Source organism: Episyrphus balteatus, chromosome 4, assembly GCF_945859705.1.
Source record: "Episyrphus balteatus chromosome 4, idEpiBalt1.1, whole genome shotgun sequence".
In the NCBI taxonomy this organism is placed as follows: Eukaryota; Metazoa; Arthropoda; class Insecta; order Diptera; family Syrphidae; genus Episyrphus; species Episyrphus balteatus.
The window spans coordinates 25914396-25935244 of NC_079137.1; positions in this window are offsets into that span (position 1 = coordinate 25914396).

Sequence of the window (20849 nt, forward strand, 5' to 3'; positions counted from 1 at the left end):
ATTTATATACAATATAAATTTCAATCATTTATCTGTTGAAAAAGAAAAAAAGATAAAAATAATAAACGGTTAAAAGCGGTCAAAAAACTTGGGACAACTTGTTTTTCCCGTTATTCGGTCCAAAATCATTTTAGAATACCAATTTTTTGCACATACATACATGCGCATGGCCATAACTTATACCTACTCTAAGCATGTCATATAAGCTTGATTTATTGAACGCTCCAAAAAATTACTAAAAATAAAAAAAACATCAAAAAATACCCCTTAAATTGTAGAATTATTTAATCAAAACCGTACACGTTTTACGGCTTCTACTGTAATAACGTACTCTATTTACTTTATATACTAATGAAAGAAATATAACTACATCAGTATTGGTCAACCAAAATCGAATGATCTTCCCCACTCTTCTAGTGGTAAATAGCGAATCCCGCTATTCTAAATTCTGAAGTACAAGAAATGTTAGTTTTAAGAATATTTATTTGACACTCAATAAAGAACCATCGAGAAAAGAAGTTGTTTGCGATTAATTTCATTTGTTAAAAGAAAATCCCCCACAAAATATAGGTGTTTATCAAAAATTCATATTTCGAAACGCAGAGACTAAAAAAAAAAATCCGTATCAGAACCATATTTTTTTTGTCATTGTATTTTGAATGTCATTACTTGATATATGATTTTTGATATAAGTATCTTAATTTGCGAGAGCAAATTATTTTTATAGATTGCGTGAAATGAAAAAAAAAAAAACAATTTTTGCATCACACAATATTAAGACACTTTTACACAACTAACGGAACAAATAAACTTTACAATCGTTATTCTCCTGTTCAGAAGTACATATATTATTTATACAGGATATCACTATATGGGACAACAATATACTTATACTTACTGCAGTCAGAGTCATCGAAAACTTCTGGCCCCACGTTTTACCCTCAAAAATACACAACAATTTATATTATATGAAGAGAAGAAAAAGGATACAGAAATCGATAATGTTAATTTCGTGGATTCTATTACGTATTCCGCAACAGAAAAAAATTGAAAAAAGGACAATTTAAACGTCACTCTATATGTCGTCGTTGGTTAGTCGTGAAAGAGAGCCCACCAGACAACAAGGCGGTAGCGGTAGCCGTTTCGTGCCATCTATAGAATAGTTGTGTACTCTAGCAACTTGTATTTTGTGTTGGGACTTTTGAGTTGCTGTGGTAAAGGAAAACTTGTGTTCTTGGTTTCTTTTTTTTTCAGTATTAGTAGGAATACTTTTGCCATTTTTATTAAGAAAATAAAATATGTAGCTGGAAACACAAATTCAGTTTATTAGTGCGAGTTGAAGAAAATAAAAAAATGCATGTGGGTAAGATCAGATTACATCACCTGTGCCTCGGTGTCACATCCGGTTTGGCTTTTAAGGATGGGAATGAGGTAGTAAAGTCCTGTTAAAATGTATTTTGACAAGGGTAATATCAAATACATATCTATATGTTCATATTTAACTTTAAAAAGAAGTCACGAATGAGACCTAGTTACAATTTTAACACAGTGCGCAGACAAATTTAGAAATTACGTAGGTAGGTAGGTAGCTAAGAGAGCAAAATACATACCTAGTGGCGAAGAAAAGGGAAAGACCTCTGTGCAAAAAAAAAAATTAAAGAGTTTATTGTAATTTAATAGTGCTTGTATTCGTAGAGTGCATTCTGAGGCATTGATGCTTATTTTAAACCGAAAAGGCATAATTTTTAAAGTGAAAACTTCTTTAGCATCATTGTGATTTGAAAAGGTGACAGTAAAATTGATGATTTATTAATAATAGATATAATAATAGATATCAAAATTGTTGATATCTTATTTGATATTAATTATTCCTAGACCTTTGACAAAGTGGTTATTATAGGTAAGGACAATTTTGTTTGACAATTTTATAGATGCCATTGGAAAGCTTATAAAAAAAACTAGGCTTATTATACGGATTTTTCTAAGGCGTTGCGTTTTGAAGTATGAATTTTTGAAAAACACCTGTAGGTGTATTTTTGAGTGTTTTTTTTTTGTACACTGAACCAAATCCTTACGTAAATACAACGAAAAAATTCGTTGAGCCAACGAAAATTTTATTAATTTTCAGCCGATGAAAAATTTAATTGGCTCAACGAAATGGCTTTCATACGTTAATGAAGAACTTCATCAATCAACGAAAACTGTAGTATTTTAATGAAATTTTTCATAAAAATTTTTGATCGAGAGTTAATGAATTTTTACATCACTTTACGAAATTTTTCATCGATTAACGTAAAATTTAATTAACCACGGTGATATTTTTCGTTAGTCAATGTATTTTTTGATTAATTTATGAAAGAACTTTCGTTAGCTAACGAATTTTTTCGTAAATTTAATGAACATTTTTATTAAATTACGAAAAAATATTTGTTAGCTAACGAAACTTTTCGTTGTATCAATTGTATTTTTTTATTGGACTTGTTAAATTATTATATTAATATAGTCCAAACCAAAAATTGGCGTTTCGACCCGGTGGAGCTCACTTAAGTCAACTGATGAGTCCGACTTATCGTGAGACACCTTGTCAATACGCAAATATTTTTTATATTCAGCTCAGCTTACATAGATTTTTAAACAAAAACCTAATGTGAACTATATAAAGCAAGATTCAATTTTTAATCATTAAAACAGAAATGCACCCAAGTCTAGGTTTTTTTTTTGTAAGGCAACGATTTTTTTCGTTAACTGATGTATTTTTTCATAAGCCAATGTAATATTTAATTAGTATATGAAGAATTTTCATAAGCTTATGAAGATTTTCGTTAGTTAATGTTGAATTTCATAAGTTAATGAATTTTTTCGTTACTTAATTAAAACTTTAATAAAGTAAGGAAAAAATTCTTATTTTTATTCTTTAAAATGAGTATGAAATTTTTCGTTAATTGATGAATCTTTTCATTGAATTGGATTTTTTGGCACTAAAAAGGGAGAAAAAGTGTATGAAACGTTTTCATTAATTGATGAAGGTTTTCATATTACGAAAAATTACAAAATAAATTTCGTTGGGCCAACGAAAATGTAGTGTATGAAACGATTTTCGTAATTTTACGAAATTTATTATTTTCAGTGTATTTTTAAGGATTTTTCTGAAAGTTTGAAAAATTTCAAACTTATACAGCATAAATTGGTTATGCGCATGCATGTACAAAAAAAATTTCTAAATTTATTTTTGACCAAATAACAGGTAAAACAAGTTTGTTCAAAATTCTTTGACGTTTTTAAGCGTTCTTATTTTAATCTCTTTTATCTTAATAGATTTAAACGAGTAAAATTTATACCGCTGATAGATAAAAAGCAGGATTATATGTGTACAAAATGTCATATTCACAATCCTGAGATATAGGTAAAAAGATTTTTTTTTTTAACACGTTCTATTTTTTGATCTAAGGCACATAAAATGTATTATAATAAATAATTATTTATTTCGCATAAAGATAATATAACCTTTCATTTAATGTATCACTTATCACACATGTACGTACATACATGTACTAAACAATCAATGTAATAAACAATCTTAAATTGAAAAACTTCAAACTTTGAAATTTCTATATGGTTGGATTCAAAAAAATTGTAACTTTTTTTGTAGACGTTGTACATTATGATTGAGGTAAATGATAAAAGCTGAATGCTGAAATGATGAGCTCTTCCAATGATAAAAATTTTATTCTAAGTTGTCATATAAAAAAATGGAGTTTAAGGTGATGAAAGAAATAAAAGTTATTTTATTGTTTTTTTTTTCAAGAAAAATAATTATTTTCATTTTTATTCTTTTATGCAACGTAAAAACTTATATTTAATTTATTTTTTAGAAGAAATCTAAAGCTTTTTAATGGTATAATTTGTTTACAAAGTTTTGAAATACAAAATTTAAATGAGAAAAAAAGCCCTTTAATCGATTTTTTGTAAAATACTTGCTTGATTTTAATGTTTTAGGTATCAATCAAAATTTTTGAAGGTTCCATTGATAAAAATTAATGAAAATTTAAGAAAACAATTACTTTGGTATACTATATACTCGTTGCTGATAAGCAAAAACAGAGTGAGTTTCAATCAGGGTTTAGATCTGGGTTACTCGACAACAGACCAAGTATTCTTACTTACTACCCAAATAACATTTTGTGGTTAGAAAGCGGAAAATAAACCGGATATTTACTCTGGTTATTTACCGGATAAGTTGCTAAACTCGTTAAAAAAACGTCTTAAAGACGTTCCAGAAACGTCTCCACAACCGAAAATGGTCAGTTACTTTTTAACTTCGTCTAAATCGGGTTTTAAAAAAACCCTCTTTTTTCTACAAATACTGGGTTTTTAAAAACCTAATTTTTATTGGAATTAAATAACTGTTTATTTTTAGTTAAAGAAGAACTTGAAATAAACCATTTACGGCTATTTTATAACCGTTTACAAACCGTTATTATACAGTTAAAAAAAAAAAACCTGTACTGAGTTATTTGACGGTTTTTTATAACCGTTTTACTACGGTTATTATAAAACCTGTAATTTACGCTATTACAGGTTTTTATGAAACCTGTAATATAACAAGTTCTTATAAAACCTATATTAAATGTATACTTATGTATACTTATACTAAAAACAACTTTTTGTGAGAAAAAAAGTTATTAAAATACTTACTTCAAACTTGGAGTCAAAATTTGGTTATTTTTTAACCCTTAAAACACAAATCTAGAAGTTATTTAAAAACTTATTTATGACTTTGTGTCAAAAACGAGTTATTAAAATACTTTTTTGAAACTTTTGAAGAAATTTGGTTATTTTAAAACCAACTTCAAACTGAGGTTATAATTTAACCAAAAAAATTGGGTTGAAAAAATTACAAGAATGTAACCTGGGTTTAATAAAAGTAAATAAATAGCCAAAATATTTCCTTAGTTTAAAAATGGAATTTTTGAAACTAATTTATGACTGTATTTATGACAAAATTAACCACAGACTTTTAACAACCCGTTTATAGCCGCTTTATGACCGTGGTTATTTGCAGTTATTTTATAACTTTGGTTATTTTGTAACCGAGGTTTGAAATTGTTACGTGGGTAATATTGCGGAATTGCATCTGCATCAAGTGAAAAAACTATACGCTTTCTTTATCGATTTTAAGGCTGCATTTGATAGTATAGATAGAGAGGCGCTTTTTTATAAACTTTCAAACATTGGTTTATCTACCAAAGTAAGGAAAATACTACGAGCTCTCTACGCCAAGGTTTGCATACACATATGTCTTGGACGGCGACAGTCTGTCAGATAACTTCAATTCCTCAATGGGGCTTAAACAAGGGTGCACTTTGAGTACTCTCCTATTCACTCTATTTATTGATGATTTGGTGGAGCATGTTGGAGAGGGGGTGAAGATTTCTGATGAAAGTATACCTGGTCTACTATACGCAAATGACATTGTGCTTTATGCAGAATCGCCTACAAGACTTCAAGAAATGTTACTGAATCTAGAAGAATATTGTGACGCATGGAACTTATCCGTTAACCTCGAGCAATCAAATATACTGATTTTTAGAAGGGGGCAAGGAAGATACTCTAGGGAGAAGAAAAGGAACTTTCAGAGACAGGAGATTAAAATAGTCAAAGAATTTAAATACTTAGGAGTGACCCTAGCTAGTAATTTTTCCATGAATAAACACCTCAAAGCTAAACTTCAAGAAGCCAAAGCTGCACTTTGTATTTCATGGAAAAACTGCGCTGCAAACAAATCTATCCATCAATTTACTAAGTAAAGACTCTTTCAAGCAGTAGCCAAATCGATTATGCTTTACTCAGCTCAGGTGTGGGGCTATAAAGAATACGAGGATATTGAAAAATCTCTTCGGTTCTTCTTGAAGCGAGTTTTCTCTCTTCCTTCAACTACCCCAAACTACATGCTTCATTAGTTTGGGATTTTGTTTTGCCGGAAAATGAGTTAAATTTATTGTTGCAATTTTATATTGCCTCCAGAGTTTTCCGAAATAAAACTCAATTGTTTTTTGTTGCGATCAATATTATTTCGGTAACAAGTGCCACCTTCAGGATCTATTAAAACAATAAAGTTATACATAATAATTACAATAAATATTAAAAATATACAATTATAATTAGTATACCTTAAAAAGAATATCACAAATTCACTTTTTTACAATTTATTTTGATTTGATCTGTCAAAGAATACTTCAAATTTAAAAACAAAAACAAATATAGCTGTCACGGAGTGCAGTGTTTACACGGTCAACAAAAACAGAAAATTCATAACACAGCAACAATCATCTTCATTGCGCACATACACAGCACTTCCACGTTCCACCACGCATTTTTGGTCAATATAAATTTCACAAGGAAGGCTTACCTCTTCGACCGATTGTTTCTACAATTAACTCAGCTTGCTACAAACTTGCAAGGTACTTAGCAACTATATTGAGAAGATCGTTTGAATCAAAATATTCTATCAAAAATTCAAAGCAATTTGTAAAATTCATCACTAAAAAAAAAAACACATTTTACCTGGATATAAATTGTTGTCATTTGATGTTTCCAATTGTTTTACCAACATTTCCACTGATTTAGCACTGGATATTGTCAATAAAAAATTTGACGATCAAAAAAAGGAAATACATCAATACCCAAAAAAGATTTCACGAATTTGCTTAAATTTTGCCTTGTTGACTGCAACAAGGGAAAATTCATACGTATGAAAAACGGACTTTTCATGGGATCTTCATTAGCTCCGGTACTAGTTGAATGGGTGCTTGAAGAAGTCATTGACAACACTTTTCTAACATAGATTTCGTACCACAATTTTGGAAGGCTTATGTAGACGACCACATCACAGCCATTCCTTCTGAGAAAATTTATATGCTTAAAAATGCACTCGAAATGTATAACAACAACATCAAATTTACATTTGAAACCGAAGATGAACAGACAAATGAGACGGCAACATCACAACAAATTGGTATGATAAACCAATTGCGTCAAATAGACTGTTGAATTTTTGTTCAGCACATCCGAAACATATGAAACATAATACGGCTAAGAATTTTATTCGGAAAGTTTTCTCATTTAGTCATAAATCACACTGGAAAACCAACATTGATCGCATAAAAAATATTTTGAAGAAAAATAACACCTGCACACAAAAAAAAAAAAGTGTCATGAACCAGAAACCAGACCTATCTTCCTATATGTTTTTGGACCCGCTGAATCCGAATTTCAAGTCCGTTTGGCCCTGTCACCCTCCAGTTTTGAGTAATATGCAAAAAACTCAAAAAAAGGTAGTTTTACAGTCAAGGTAGTCTTTTTTACACTTTTCTCAAAACTGGAGGGTGACCGGGCAAAACGGACTTCAAATTCGGATTCAGCGATCCCAAAAACATATAGAAAGATAGGTCTGGTTTCTGGTTCATACAACTTTTTTTTTGTGTGCTAGCACTGTCGCGACATGTCGCTGTCATACCCGGCACACAAAAAAAAAAATTTCATGTACCAGGAAGCAGACCTATCTTTCTATATGTTTTTGGGACCGCTGAATCCGATTTTCAAGTCCGTTTTGCCCGGTCACCCTTCAGTTTTGAGAAAAAGCAAAAAACTTCAAAAAAGTCATAAAAATTCAAACAAAATGCATTCAGAGCTCAAAACTGGAGGGTGATGGGGCCAAACGGACTTCAAATTCGGATTCAGCGTGCCCAAAAACATATAGAAAGATAGGTCTGGTTTCTGGTTCATGACACTTTTTTTTTTGTGTGCCGGTGTAATTTTCCAATTGATGTCATCAACAAACTTATTGCATCGGTACGTTACAACAACTCCAATAGAGGTTCGGAAGCGAGAAGATTTGACAGGAGTAGCTATCCTTATTTATCAATAGAGGAAACTTCAACCCAAAGAACTGCTGAACCAGCTAAAATCTATTCATCAATATCTTATGTTCCAGGTCTTACAGAATCTTTGGCTATATCCTGTGAATATTTCGTTCCAAATATTAATGTAGCTATGAAACTAGTAAAAAAAGTTTCAAATTTATTTGCCAACATGAAACAAAAACTGCCTCTGACACAAAACTCAGGTGTTGTTTACTGTGTTCCATGTGAAGACTGCCCTAAAAAATACTGTAACGATGAATTACTGAACTACTTTTAAGATAAAAGTCTGAACACACTACCTACTACTGCAAAGGTAGAAATGTGAACGGACCTTTAATAATCAAGAAACTACCTACCCTCTGAACACATCCCAAAATATCCAACTAGACTGGAAGTATGAAGCGCCCCCTCTTGGAAAGGAAGTTTCGAGAAGCAAAGACGAGAACCTTCGAAGACATTCTCGAATCTCGAAATTCCGGTATAAAAGGGCAGCGTAAACACCGACCGGATACAGTTTAATCTTGAAAGTGAAGGAGTACAGTACAAAGTGAAATAAAGTGTTGCGAATTGTTAGTAGTAAATAAAGTGATTTAAAAGTGTGTTTGTTTGAGCGAATAATAAAAGTAAATTGAGTTGAAATAAAGTGTGTTCTTATTTGAACGGAAATATAAGTGGAAATTAAATAAGTTTTATTGTGAACCCGGAATAAAACGTTACATTGGTGTCAGAAAAGTGGAATAAAACTTATTTATTTGTGCGAATCAGATAATTTCGCGAATAAAATAAAAAGTGCGCGTGTGTTTTAACAATAAACAAAGTGTAAAACATTTTGAAATAAGTAAAAGTGCTCGCGTTTTGAAAAGTTAAAATGGGTAAGACATTAAATCAGTTAAGTTTGACTGAGCTGAAGGCGGAATTAACTAAACGAGGTCTTCCTACTGCTGGATCGAAAAATGACCTCATTATTCGCCTGCAGGATTATTTAACCCAGAAAAGCGAAGATTTGGATACATTTCAATTCGAAGTTGAAATGGTAGAAGAACGAGTAAGTACTAGTTCCGATATGTCATCCATGATGGCTGTTCTCCTTGCAAAATTTGAAGAACAGAAAGATCAAATGGAACAGCAACGTAAAGAACAAAAGGATGAACAGAAGAATCTTCTCGAAAAATTAGATGAACAGAAAAACATCATCCAAGGTAAGCTTGACGCGATCGAGAACAAGTTCGTTGCTATTGATGCTTCCATCAAATGCGTTGAAAAGCAATCTCAAGAAAAGTTCGAGAAAGTTGAAGAAAAACTCGAGAAAGTAGAAGGAAAGTTCGAGAAAGTGGATGACAAATTTGAAAAAATGGAAGTTAAAATGCAAAGTATTACTGAGGAACTTGACAAGGTTCGGAAAATTAAGATCCGAGAAAGTTCTGGTGAGTACCCAAAGAAGAAGGAAATGCATCCACCAACATTTGATGGACAAAGTTCTTGGTCGATCTACAAGAAACAGTTTGAGGCAGCTGCAACAACAAATGGCTGGGATGACGAAGACAAATGTATAGCGCTGACTCTTGCTCTTAGAGGTCCTGCTGCTGAGTTGTTACAAACTTTACCACCAGAAAAGAATGGTAACTTTGACGCTCTTGTCCAGGTCATTGAAAAACGCTTTGGAGATGGCCATATGCAGGAAGTCTTCCGCGTCCAACTCAATACAAGAGTCCAGAAAAGAGGAGAAACTCTGCAACAACTCCAAGCAGATATTGAAAGGTTAGCTCATCTGGCATATCCGACAGCAGGAGACGACATTATCAATCAGTTTGCGACAGAAGCCTTTGTACGTGCTGTATCTGATATAAATCTTCAGCGAGCAATTCGAACAGCTGGAAAACGTTCCCTTCCTGAAGCATTAGCGTTTGCACTGACTATGGAAGCAGCAGAACAGGCTTCTCAAGGCGTTCATCGGGTAAGAGAAGTTGCAGTGGAAGAATGCTCTTGTCAAAAACTCGCATTCCAAAGAAACCAGAGGGACGGAGCTGCTCGATGCTGGAACTGTAACAAGACCGGACATCTCCAGCGGCAGTGCAGATTGCCACCAAGAAGAACTGCTTGCCAACACTGTGGAAACAGGAATATTGCCCAACAACAGGTAAGCGATACAACCAACGCTCATCCTCAACTTGATTCCCATTCGGGAAACGAGTAAGAACCAACTTCGAGGGGCAGAAGCTGGTTTCTGGTATCGATGGCCCCAGAACCACAATTCAAGTCTCACAGACTAAACGAGACAACAAAAGTCTGACAGTGGAGGCGACCATAAACAACAAACAACACGTGGCTACAATTGACACCGGTGCCACCGCCTCCATTGTACGAAGAGACTTGGTGAAGATGACATGGCTACATAACACCAACAGCTACCGTCTGAAGACCGCCACAGGAGAAGCAGCAAGGGTGTACGGTGAAGTTCGTCTTACGATCCGTATGGCAGAACTAGAGTTTTCGCATGTGTTTTTGGTGGCAGATATATGTGACGAGTGCATCATTGGAATCGACTTCATGAAGGAGCATGGAATCATTTTGGATATCGGTAATCAAGTCCTGAAATACAGAAATGTAGAGATTCCAATGGTCTATGGCACTGAAAACTCGACAACAATTAGAACTGTCATCAAAGAAGACATGTGCCTGCCTCCTTCTTCAGAAGTTTTTGTGTGGACCAAGTTAAAGGGGAACTTTGGAAGCCATCGATACCTCATGGTTGAACCAGAAGTTGAGCAAAGTTCCGAAAGCATCATCATCGGGAAGACTCTTGTGGCACCAAAGAACAACATGGTACCTGTACGGATACTTAACATCAAACCGTACCCAATCAAGCTTAAGAAAGGAGAAGTTGTTGGGCAATGTGAATCTGTGGCCGCAATAACTAAGATCAACGAGGTGGATACACAGATGACTATGAACTCGGAGAAACTAAAGAAACAAATTCTCAATTCAGTCAACTTGAGTCAACATCAGCTTAATGTTGCGGGAAGGCTTCTTCACGAATATGCGGATATCTTCTCTTCCCCCAGCGGGCAGTACGGCCGAACACAACTGGTGCAGCATCGAATCGATACAGGAGACGCTAGGCCGATTCGTCAACCAGCAAGACGTCTCCCCTTGGCCAAACAAGGTGAAGTTGAAGAAATGATATCGACAATGAAGAAAGACGGGCTGATCGAAAATTCCAAAAGCCCTTGGGCATCACCGGTAGTTCTCGTCAAAAAGAAGGATGGAAGCACTCGATTTTGTGTCGACTACCGCAGGCTGAATGATGTGACGAAGAAAGACAGCTACCCACTGCCAAGAATCAGCGATACTCTAGATGCAATGGAAGGAGCACAATGGTTTTCGACTTTGGATTTGAAGAGTGGCTACTGGCAGGTAGAAATCCATCCAGAAGATCGGGAAAAGACGGCTTTCTCCACAGGAAATGGTCTGTGGCAGTTCAATGTCATGCCGTTTGGGCTATGTAATGCCCCAGCTACTTTTGAGCGTTTAATGGAGTGCGTTTTAAATGGATTAACCTGGAAATCTTGCCTAGTCTATTTGGATGATGTCATCGTTTACGGGAAAACATTTGATGACCATTGTGAAAACCTAAAGGCTGTATTCCAAAGGCTACGAGAAGCACATCTTAAGTTGAATCCAAAGAAATGTGCACTTTTCAAGACCGAGGTTAAATATTTGGGGCATATCATCTCATCCCAAGGAGTGAAGACTGATCCTGAAAAAGTTGACACTGTGAAGAACTGGCCAACCCCTCAGGACAAGCATCAACTTCGGAGTTTCCTCGGTCTGGCAACGTACTATCGACGATTTGTAAAGGATTTTGCGAGAATCGCCAAAAGCTTGCACCAACTTACGGAGAAGGGTAAACCCTTTAAATGGTCAGGTGAGTGTGAGAAAAGCTTTCAGGAACTAAAGCTGCGGTTATGTGAAGCTCCTGTGCTGGCCTATCCGACTCCAGGCAAACAATTCATCATTGACGCAGATGCAAGTAATGTTGGAGTTGGTGCTGTTTTATCGCAAGTTCATGACGGAGAAGAAAAGGTCGTTGCCTATTTCAGCAAGGTACTCTCGAAACAAGAAAGAAACTATTGCGTGACCAGGAGGGAACTTCTTGCTCTGGTATTGGCAACAAAGCACTTCCATAAGTACATCTATGGACAGAAGTTCCTTCTTCGTACAGATCATGGTGCACTAAATTGGCTTTTGAACTTCAAAAATCCAGAGGGTCAAGTAGCAAGATGGATCGAGATACTTCAGACGTATCAATGTCAAATTCAACATCGAAGAGGAAAGCTGCATTCAAATGCAGACGCATTATCTCGGCGCCCGTGCAAGCAAGACTGCAAGCATTGCACACGACTAGAAGAAAAGGAAGTTGTCGCTGTTAGACGAACGAGAGCTGATCCCATTTGCGGCTGGAGTAACGAAGAACTCAGAATGGCCCAACAGGAAGATTCGGACATCGAACCCATCCTTGCATGGAAGGAACATCAAGAGAAACCAGAATGGGCCGACATCTCCGACCGAAGCCCCACTCTCAAAGCATATTGGGCGCAATGGGACTCACTTCATGTGCAAGAAGGGCTACTCAGGCGTAAGTGGGAATCCGCAGACGGTAAATCCTATGTAATGCAGCTAGTCGTACCTCAGTCAAAGGTTAATGATGTTCTCCGAGAGATGCACGAAGGAACTTCTGGAGGCCATTTAGGTATCAACAAGACGCTGGAAAAGGTACGACAGCAATTCTACTGGTTACGTATGAGAGAAGACGTTGAAAAGTGGTGCCGAAAATGTGATACTTGTGCCGCTAGCAAAGGACCAGCTAGAAAAATCCAAAGCAAGATGCAGCAGTACAATGTGGGCGCACCTTTTGAGAGAATTGCAATAGACGTAGCAGGTCCTTTTCCCGAAACCAACAACGGAAACCGGTACATCCTTGTAGTGATGGACTACTTCAGCAAGTGGCCTGAGGCATTTGCCATCCCAAACCAGGAAACCAAAACAATTGTGGATAAGATTGTCTTTCATTGGGTGAGCAGGTTCGGAGTACCCTTGGAACTTCATTCCGACCAAGGAAGGAACTTCGAATCCAAGATCTTTCAAGAGGTTTGCTCACTCCTTGGCATCAAGAAGACGAGAACAACACCGCTTCATCCACAATCTGATGGGATGGTTGAGCGATTTAACAGGACACTTAAGGAACATCTGTCAAAAGTAGTCAATGATAATCAACGAGACTGGGACCGACATATTCCATTATTCTTGATGGCTTATAGAAGTGCAACACATAGTTCTACTGGACATACACCATCGGAAGTCCTATTTGGCTCAACAATACGCCTGCCAAGTGAAATAAAATTTGGAAGTGTTCCAAACGAGCCACATGAAATGGATGAGTACGTAGATAACCTGAAAGGAACACTGGCTGACATTCACCAACGGACAAGGACAAATATAAAAGCGTCTAGTGACAGGATGAAAACAAGATATGACGCACGAGCGACAGCAACAGGGTTTCAAGAAGGAGAACTTGTGTGGTTTTACAATCCCCACCGACAAAAGGGACTATCACCGAAGCTACAACAAAACTGGGAAGGCCCTTACACAGTAATGACCAGAATTAACGATGTGGTTTACCGTATACAAAGAGGGGTAAGAGGCAAACTAAAGGTAGTTCATTGTGACCGTTTACATCGTTATAATGGTGAAAGAAGCAATGGAGTTGTTCGGGACGAACAATCCTAAGAGGGGGGCAATGTAACGATGAATTACTGAACTACTTTTAAGATAAAAGTCTGAACACACTACCTACTACTGCAAAGGTAGAAATGTGAACGGACCTTTAATAATCAAGAAACTACCTACCCTCTGAACACATCCCAAAATATCCAACTAGACTGGAAGTATGAAGCGCCCCCTCTTGGAAAGGAAGTTTCGAGAAGCAAAGACGAGAACCTTCGAAGACATTCTCGAATCTCGAAATTCCGGTATAAAAGGGCAGCGTAAACACCGACCGGATACAGTTTAATCTTGAAAGTGAAGGAGTACAGTACAAAGTGAAATAAAGTGTTGCGAATTGTTAGTAGTAAATAAAGTGATTTAAAAGTGTGTTTGTTTGAGCGAATAATAAAAGTAAATTGAGTTGAAATAAAGTGTGTTCTTATTTGAACGGAAATATAAGTGGAAATTAAATAAGTTTTATTGTGAACCCGGAATAAAACGTTACAATACATTGGTGAAACGATTCAAAAATTGTGCAAGACTCGAACAACACTCAAATGAATGTGATAAGGTTGACCGCTAATTTGAAAAGTATTGCAGCATTGGCTACCGCAAACAACAAACTGGCCTCTCTTTTAATTTCGATAAAACCAAAATATTGAGATATGAGGGCAATAAATTTAAGTTACAGGTTCATGAAGTAAACCAAACTAGCCGACCCCGCACTCAAAATTCGATTGCCAATTGTAACTTTTATTTATGCTCAAATAAGCACACTATATACATAAATCACTTTATTTACTACTAAGAATATGCAACACTTAATTTTATTCGAAATTCGAGAATGTCTTCGAAGGTTCTCGTCTTTGCTTTTAGAAGTTTCCACTTCCAGAAGGGAGAGGGCGTGGTTCAGCACATTTGTTTTTGTTTTTTTCCTCAATTTTAATTTATTGTTTTTATCTATTTCGGCAAAAAAAAAATAAATAAAGTATACATTCTGCACATCTAGATAAAATTTCCTATCGTTCGGTATAAATTCCCTTGGGTTTTTGTGGGCCACGTATTTTGTACCACAAAATAAGTGTTTGCCGTTTTATTATATGATTGTTCAAATTGGAGAAGATGCGTGTAATTACAAAACGAACAAAAAAGAGATCAATCTCATCTCATATGGAAATACTGGAAATTTACAACGAGTGACAAATGATCGTGTTAACACTACATACAGTCTAAAAATTACAGACCGTGTAAGCACTGCACACCGTGATGGGGGCTGACAGCTATATTTGTTTTTTTTTTAAATTTGAAGTATTCTTTGACAGGTCAAATCAAAATAAATTGTAAAAAAGTTAATTTGTGATATTCTTTTTATTGTAATTATTATGTAAAACTTTATTGTTTTAATAGATCCTGAAGATGGCACTTGTTGCCGAAATATATTGATTGCAACAAAAAACAATTGAGTTTTATTTCGGAAAATTTTGGAGGCAATACAAAATTGCAACAATTACATGCTTCATATTGAAACGGGCTTACCTCCGCTGTTTATTGACACCCTTAAAGCCCATTTCGATCATGTGCTCAAAAGACTAAAAATGAGCTTCTCAAGACTGATTAAGAGAGTCTTAGAATATCTGATTTCAAACCAACTCAACTTTTTCGGGGTTTGGTTTGATATTTCTAGCTCCTTGGATGAAACGCTTAAACTAAATTTGGAGGATCATTTAGTTTTAAAACAAACTTTTTATCAGTTGTTGGCCAAATTAGATGAAAAAATGCATCAAAGTTTCATCAACAAAACCAAAGCATCACAATTAGGGTTGCCAAACGTACTCTAAAAAAAGATTATTGTACTCTATTTCACGTATGTGTATGTGTACTCTATAAAACTATAACTCTGATAGAGTACGTCAAAATACTCTTTTTTTACTTAAGGCTGAGTGTACCACCACATAAACATCTTAACGTTTACAAATTGGTGGATATCATTCATATTTTTAAAGATAGAATTGAATAAAAAAAAAACGAGGCCTAAAAATATTCGACCTTATAATTTCTAAATTTGAACAATTGTAATTTAGAGAGTACAAAACACTATAATTTTGGTCGTTGTTTTAGGACGACCTATTTGTTTTGTGTTTGTTTCTTAGTCAGATTTAAAATTTTATTTTTTTTAAATTCTATTTTGGAATGAAATTGAATCAAAGAAAGGAGTAAAGCTATTTTTAAAAACTTACACTTTGTTTTTTATAAAAAAAAAATAATAATTTAATTTTTTTTAATTAAAATTTTGTTCTCTATTTTACTTTGTTTTGTTTAAGACCTCAAAATATTAGATTTTTTCTTGTAAAATATCAAGGTATTTAAACTTGAGTTAACGTTCTTATTTATTTTTATTTCGATGAATTATATTGATAACTGGAAAAATTGTAAGCCATATATGTACAATCCATTCTTGCCACTTCAGCATTCACTGAGAGAATATTTTCGGTCTTGAATATGAAGTGGCGAGAGGAGAGGAATAGGGCTTCGTTAAATTGATCAAAAATGAGCTCTTAATATATATAAATTTTGAATTTGAACGTTTAGTCATACACATATTTTAAAAGCAACACAAAATTGTTATGTACTGTGAAATCTGCAACATGCGCGCTATAAAAAAACGTGGCTCACTTTTTAGGATCTTTTCCGATTCTAAATGATACAAATTCTAAATGGAGCAAAAAGTTAGGAAAATTTGTTAAGCTATAGAAAGAGAATCGTAACAGAAAGCTTTTGATCAATCTTTTCATTTAATAAAATCTATCTTTTCGTTTATTAATTAATTCAAACATTGTAATTTAAAATTTCTTTATTATCAATAAAGTCTAATCTAATCTACTATATACTATACTATACTACTTTTACCTATGTATGTTAATAATAATTTTTCTGTTTATGCTTATGGTAGAATTCCTATTTTTAGAAGAAAATTCTACAGTAGTACATATCGCTCATTAACTTGAGGACTGTCATCTCATAACTGTTATGGGTAGAATCTTATCTTAACCAAAGATCCTATCAGGTCAAATTTAGAAACTGTCTTTCAGATATTTTCATAGCCAACTCTGGAGTCCCTCAGGGAAGTCACCTAGGCCCATTTTTATTCATTTTAGCTATAAACGACGTAATCTCTTGCATAACTTCAAGTGATGTTCTCATATTTGCTGATGATATGAAGATTTTCAAAGAAATTAAGTCTGACAATGACCGTATCCTTCTACAAAGCGATATTAACAGTTTTAATGTTTGGTGTGGTAAAAATGGCCTTTCACTTAACCCAGCTAAATGCCAAACAATCACATTCTCGAGAAAACGAGTCATTAATATTTTTGATTACTACATCTTGCAACATAAGCTATGCGAGTATTTAGATTCAAAGACTTGGATGTCCAATTTAGTTCAAATTTAGGATTTACTGAACACATCAATTTTATAGTAAATAAAGCGAGCTCATTGCTTGGTTTTATTAAACGTTGGGCAAAGGAATTTGATGATTCATTTGTTACTCTATCTTTGTACAACTGCTACGTTCGAGTCTATGCTATGCTATGGAGTCCTTTTTATGAAGTTCATAAAAACCGAATCGAATCTATTCAACACAGTTTTGTACGCTTGGCTCTAAAAGGTCTTCCTTGGACCGATCCTTTCAACTTGCCACCTTATGAACATCGCATTCAACTTCTTCAGATGCTAAGTTTAGCACAAAGACGTGTAAATAATGATTTAATCTTTCTTCATCAACTTATTAATTCCCAAATTGACGCCCCTGATCTATTAACTTGTATTGGTATAAATTATCCGGGTGGATCTCACCTCCTACGAAGATTTGAACCTTTGCATATCGACTTTCATAGAACAAACTATGGTATTAATGAGCCTCTTAGTCGCATGAGTAAACTTTTTAACTTGAACCATTCATCCTTAGACTAGACTTTAATTTGACGAAAATGGGTTAAAAAACAGTGTTTCGAACCAGTGCTCCACAATCGTAACTGTTAATCAATGTTTTAAATAAATTATTTATGTTGGATTTTTTATACTTATAATTTTATAACTTGTAAATTTGTTCGTAATTATTTTGTTTTATATTGTGCATGTGGGATTGTGGGAGTTTGTATTTTTTGTTTACTAATCACTAACATGCACTTATGATGAGCCTCTGATCAAAGAATCTGAAGTGAAAAAAAAAGAGATGACAGTCTTCAAGTTAATGAACGATAAACTTTTTTTTAGGTAATTTTTCCATATTATTTAAGTTTTTGTATTCTGAAAGGTTCTGAAAGGGTACAAAACTTGAATAATATGGAAAATTTACCTCATAAAAAAGTCGGATTTCTTAAGAAAAAAAAATTTATCTCGGTTATTTATGAAATATTCCCAACAATGTTATACCATTTTGAAAAGAGAATTGAACACACCAACTTTTAAGGCAACTTGCCGAAACATCGTAGTGCATTTTTTTTACACTACGGCTCATTGAATTAGAGTCATGTAAAATTTTTAAGTACTAAGTTGGGTAAAAAAGTAATATTTTCTTTAAAACTGATGCAGCTGAGTTAAAATTTTTAAATGCATTTGATAGCAGGGTTATTCAAGGTTCCGTAACAAAAGAAAATAAAATGCACGACTGGGGTCGCACGTACTTGCTCTTATGCTTAAACTTACTCTAATGTTAAAGCTTTTTATTCAAGAAAATTAAGAAAATTCAAAATTTGATATTTTTAAGAAATTAAAAAAAATTAATTCTGTTTTTATAATTAAATAAATACCATTTTAAATGATCTTTCACAAAAAAACAAGTATGCCGGTTTACTGCTTGTATAAAAAGGAATTTTTAGAAAAAAAATTTCGAAAATCTTTAGAGCCGTTTTTTAAAAAAATAATTTTTTATATATAAAAATTTTCTAACATTTTTCAAAAAAAAAAAAAAAAAGTTGGTACGCCATTTTGAAGAAATTATTTATTTACGCATAAGAACGAAATTTCAACATTTTTTATGATCCCGTTTTCAAAAAATTGATTTTTCAAAAAAAAAAATTTGAAATATTTTTTAAAAATCCAAAAATGAGTTTTTTGTAAATTTTCTAAAATTTTAAAATTATCTTTATCTAAACGCTTCTGTATAAAAATTTTCGTTGAAATAAGGGTGGTTTTGAACGAGATATTCATAAATCAAAAAAACCGTTCTATGACAGGTACCGTTAATAACGGTAAGAAAAATATTTTTTTTATTTCGAAAGTTGGCGCTTATGTGAAATACTACACTCAAAAATTTTAATCAAAATCGTTAGAGCCGTTTTTGAAAAAAATTAACTTTTCTATTTCCGTTATATGACAGGTACCGTTAGTTTTGGTCCTAAAAAAAAAATTTCAATTTGTCCTCTAGGGAATCACCCAAAACTGTTAACTACCAATTTTGAACAAAATCACTCTAATAGTTTAGGCTGTAGCTCGAGGTACATACAGACAGACAGACAGACAGACAGACAGACAGACAGACGGACAGACAGACAGAATTGCCGGACCCACTTTTTTGGCATTCTCCATCATCGTAATGTCATGTAAAATTGTTATCTCGAGTTCGATTTTTTTTACGAATCCTAAACTTGCCCTATAGTTACCGTGACCATATTTCTGGAAGCGAAACCCGGGACAGATAAAAAATTCGTTGGATCGTTTTGAAAATATTGATTTTTCAAAAAAAAAAAAAATTAAATTTTTTTAAATGAGTTTTCATAATTTGTCCTTATTTTTATATCAAGATTTCCTAAACCATGTTATAGGAGCGTTTTTGTTGAAATCATTTGAGTTGTTTACGAAATCGGAAATCAAGAAAATGGTTTTATAATAATGTCTGTTGAAAACTTCTAAGAAAATATTTTTTTAATCAAAATCGGGAGAGCTGTTTTTTAACATTTTAATTTTATTTTAAATGATTTGGAAATTGTATGATTTTTAACACAGCTTTCAATATGTCCTTAAAAGTTTTGAAACTAATCTGGGTTCTTTACTCTTCCATATAAGTTGTTCTTTATTCGAAAACATTTTACCTGGTGTAGCAACCTGACAAACAGAAGCTGGAACTTAATAATTGACGAAAATTTAAAAAAAACTAAAGCCTACTCTAGATGCGAAACGAAAATTCTCATACAAATCCAGCACAAAATTTTGCTTTTCGTTGCACAGTACGCAGCGAAATTCTTATCTATGCTAGAATATATGGAGATTTTTCAATTGTTTGTCACTCCCATTTATTTGTCCAGGCAATTTTTCTTGCAGCTAAAGTTTGTTCCCTTTGGAGACTTAGAAAAATGTTCGTTTTACTTTAGCAGCGTACTAGGTTTGATGCTTTATCCGAAAAATTAGAAAAATTTTAATTTCCAGCCACTCTTTTCTTGTTTTCCGTAAAAAGTATTTAAAATATTAAATACAAAAATCAGAGATTGTCCAAATACGGGACAGTCACGGGACAAATTACAAAATACGGGACACTTATACGTCCCGGGTTTCTTAAATAAAAACCCGGGACAAGCTGTAGAAATACGGGACAGTCCCTGGTAAACCGGGACGGATGGTCACCGTACCTATAGTACCTATATCGCAAGTAAAAATGAGAAAAATTAAGATTTGTAGTCACGGCACATGAAAAACCGTCACAGGCTGACCATTTTTTCGACTTTTTTTCAAATGCCTATAACTCCCAAAATATATGGCTGCGATTTTTTTATTATTTTTCTGATAACTGTCACCACCTACTCTATCTACCGTTTTCGTTTCGACGTTAACTTTTGGGACACCCTGTATAGGTACTACTATATTTTCAAGCATTTTTTTTATAAAAATATCCTTCCCTAAAACAAGTTATATGGCGAAACTGCCAAGCTTTCGGACAAAACTCTGAATTTGGAATGAAAAAACCTTTAATTTGACACCAATATCATTTTTTTATATTGATGAGATGCATAATCTATAATTCAATCATACCAAGATGCGGACGGAAAGACCTGTGATTTTCTTAACTACTATAGATACACTTCCTAACTTAACTCAATTATATTAAGAATTTATGGGTTTTCAACTCCTCAGAAACCATATATTGCTGCAAAGGTAAGCTGTCATACT